Raw genomic sequence first — 4262 nt, 5'->3', positions numbered from 1 at the left:
CAGCTGTTTCTTGACTGTAGCGATGCAACAAAGTAGCAATCTCAGCAGATTGGATGGAAGTGAATGAAGTTTGTCGAAGGTGACTTTGTTGTGATAGGACCACCAGGCGTCACTCGTTCACTGACTGTAGATGATATCTGAAAATACTGTAGATCTGTAGAAGTGTACTGAAGTAGGAGGGCATTGTTCCAGTGGCAGTCCTGAAGGCCAACGACAAAGCCTTAAATGTGATGTGGGAAGATACATTTAGCTAGTGGAGTGAGACCAAGACATGGACCATTTTTGGTTGACTGAAGATCAGAGGCATGTCTGCCTTCTCGATGAAGCTGCCCTGTTCGCTTAGAGAACAAAAAATGAGAAAAGTGAATTTTAGGAACTATGATGAAAGAGAAGTGAATTTCTAAGTTTTGGAAACAAACAAACCTTTTTGAGTGAAGAGTTGCTGCAAGTCCATTCTTCTTTATTTTTTAACAACAGATACTCCATCCTACACCATTGTACCTTCAGATGGTATGAAATTTGCCTGGTTTGGACAAGACTGAGGCCAGAATTGTTTTCAAATGCATATATAATGCATTATCTGCTCAAACAGTGGCATAAAGATGAGAAGAGTCAAGCATATTTAAATTAAACACTTTATGATTTTATATTATAAGACACATTTGGGTTATTGAACTTGCGTTGTTAATTTAATGTTGTCACATGACCCTCATTTACCACAGTAGGGACTCAGACAGTGACATGTTGACGAAGAGAGTCAAGCATAGAAAAAACACAGAAGACCAGTATCAGAAATACATTGATTTTATGGTGTATTCAAATGAAACATTCAGATTTTATACTGAAAGAAACTGTTTGGTCATTGAAATTACCTTGTTAATTTATTGTTGTCACATGACCCACATTAACCAAAGTAGAAGCACAAACAGTGTCAGAGTGAAGCATTGAAAAAACAAACAAACATAGAACACCAGTATCAGAAATACAGTGATTTTCTGGTGTGTTCAAGTGAAACATTTCTGATTTTAGATTGTAAGAAATATTTGGGTTATTAAACTTACCTTGTTAATTTAATGTTGTCACATGACCCACATCTACCATAGTAGGGACTCAAACAGTGACATTTACAGTAGATGAAGAGAGTCAAGCATAGAAAGAAAAAGAATATGAGTATCAGAAATACAGTGATTTTACGGTGTATTTAAAAAAGGCTTTCTGATTTAATATTGTAAGAAACATTTGGTTTACTGAAATTACCTTGTTAATGTTTTCAAATGACCCTCATTTACCATAGTAGGGACTCAAACAGCAACATGTAGATGAAGACAGACAAGCATAGAAAAAACACAGAAGGCCAGTATCAGAAATACAGTGATTTTATGATGTACTTATGAAACACTTTCTTATTTTATTTTGTAAGGAACATTTGGGTTATTGAACTTACCTTGTTAATTTATTGTTGTCACATGACCCATAATAACTACCATAGTAGGGGCTCAAATGAAGAGAGTCGAGCATAGAAAGAAACATAGATGACCAATATCAGAAATAAAGTGATATTATGGTGTCTTCAAACAAAGCTTTCTGATTTTATATTGTAAGAAACATTTGGGCTATTAAACTTACCTTTTCATTTAATTTGTCACATTAACCATAGTAGAAGCTCAAACAGTGGCATGTAAAGAGAGTCAAGCATAGAAAAATATATAAGACCAATATCAAAAATACAATGGTTTCATGTTGTATTCAAATGAAACATCTGATTCTATATTGAAATATACATGTTGTCGTGTAATGTAGGGTGATGTTGTCACATGACCCACATTTACCAGCTCAAACAGTGAAATGTAAGAAATGAACAGAAATAAAAAATCCAGTATAATCTGAACATAAGTTATTATTTTTTGTATCTCTAAAAAAATTGACCTTCATAGGAAGTATTCGTTTGTCAAGACTACACTTTCTGTGTTCCAATGCATGACGTTATAACAGTAATAGAATGTTTAGATGCGTGGCTGCAGCTCATACGACATTACGATTGTTATTGTTTGAATGTTACACACGGTCTACTGTTGTACAATCCTACCAAAGAGCTCAAAAATGGTACAAAGCACAAACATGTAGTCCAGAGCACGCGACACTGATTAAATGGTCAACACAGTATGAATTCAGGAATACTAACACAAATAGAAAACCTAGACAAAGAGTTATTTTTAAAAACGTATAAAAATACAAATATCTAATAATGATGACCCGTTTAAATATAAACGTACAGCATGTTAACGTTATTTCAATTATGTTACATGTGTTATATTACATGTGAAGCTATTGGGAAGCTGTGGTTCCCTCTGGTGGACAGCATCAATATTACAGACTTCTTTCAGTCACATTGAAGTAAATGGTTTGTCATTTAAATGCTGTAACTCCTTAGCATCAGAAATTCATGAAACTGTTTCTTCACAATGTCCTGTTTTTTCATACATAAATTATTGCATACCAAATTTTGTGCACATCAGACAAACGGCCTAAAGCTCAACAAGATGCTTCAGGTCACCTTAATTCACCTGTAGCCTACCAACATTTTCAGAAGTCACAATTTCCATATATCACTATTTAGTACAGTAGTAAATGTATTCTGAAAATGTTAGATCATATAATTCCTAATGTAAATAGTAGCCTATTTACATTAGGAATTATATGATCTACCATATGATCTATCAGAATACATCAACATTGCTATACACAAGCCATTTTCTTTTGTGGTAATTCATTGTAACGTGATCAGCCACTCCTCCCACTCATAAAAAAAAACATATGAACATGGGATTTGAGGGCATTTTTAAAATAACTTTGCAATGCTTTGATAAACCAAAGTTCTTTTGATAATTATTTGATAACTTATTCCAACAGTTTGTACCCTCATGACCAATGTGTGTGTTTTGTTGTGTGTGGGTGTGGGTGTTCCAGTCTCCCACAATGCCCCAGTCTGACCCATCCAATCTCAGTGGTCCAGCTAATCAGCTAATTTCAGCATGATAGTCCTCTGGGACTTTGGAAACAAGCCAACTAAGCATGTCTGCAGTTAAAAAGCCTTATTTATCATGCGTGACACCATCAGTCTGTAGGTAAAGGTAGCAACTGGATGTTGATGTGAAGATAAATCTTTAGCTCAAAGCATATTAATTTGGTTACTCACTAGTTGCTTCTTATGTTAGTTCTGTGGTTATAAACTATCTTCTTGCATTATTGCATTCTAAACTGGATTTTTAGAAAATAAGTCAGAAATGAAGGCATTATTTTCAGAGACACTGAAACAAATAGGAAACTCACCACACATTCTTCAGATTGTCCTGTTTCTATAGCTTATACCTGCTTTTGGGATACTCACAATTTTCCACCTGCTTTAACTGATATTTGTTTTGTGTTTGTGGGTAAACAGGGGTCTTAGTACAGTCAATGATTTATGTGCATGTTGTCAAAATTGCCAAGTTTAATCATTTAACTGATTTTTCAGTAGGTTAACAGGCATTTCTTGATTTCAAGATTTCAGCCAAGCGACTGCCTCCAATATAGGCACATTTGTCCAGGCTTCCTGTGTTGACATTGGTTTTTTAAACAACCCCTGGACTAATACTGAAAATAATTGTTATGAGTTCTGTTAATGCCACACATTGATATGGTCTTGGAACATTGATATGGACTTACTGTAATGCATTTCTCTGGACTTGTTTATGTATTTTTTTAATCTCTTTTTCTTTTTTCTTTTTTTTTTTTGCCCACTTGTCTTTGTTCAACAAGAAGATTTATACCTGCACTGATATTTTGTTATAATGTATATTCCGTAATTTTTGGTTTTGTTACTCGGTAAAATAATATGTGTAAAAAAAAAAACTTAATCAGTTATCAGTTTTGTCAGACTTTGCTTACTTCTGGGTACAAATTTGTACCCTAAATAAATATGATTAAGTAGGAATACACGTGCATACACATACTGTACTCAACCTGAACTACAGTAACTCTCAAATCCTCTCATCACTGCTGCGTGGCCAGTGAGTTTAACCCCACACCTCACAAACCAGTTCACTTCCCCCGCCCTCATTTAAAATACACCCTTGCGATTGGCCATAAGCCGCTGCTAGTCAAGGTAACCACGCCCTTACAGTCATTCAAGCGTTCTGATTGGCCACGTTCTACGGCTCCTCCCTTTGGCTTTTGACAGCAGCTGACGGCACCGTTAGTTTTGTTATCCGTGACTCACGTTT

This window comes from Sinocyclocheilus rhinocerous, unplaced genomic scaffold, assembly GCF_001515625.1.
Source record: "Sinocyclocheilus rhinocerous isolate Xijiao unplaced genomic scaffold, SAMN03320098_v1.1 scaffold1129, whole genome shotgun sequence".
Lineage (NCBI taxonomy): Eukaryota > Metazoa > Chordata > Actinopteri > Cypriniformes > Cyprinidae > Sinocyclocheilus > Sinocyclocheilus rhinocerous.
This window is presented reverse-complemented; position numbering follows the sequence as displayed.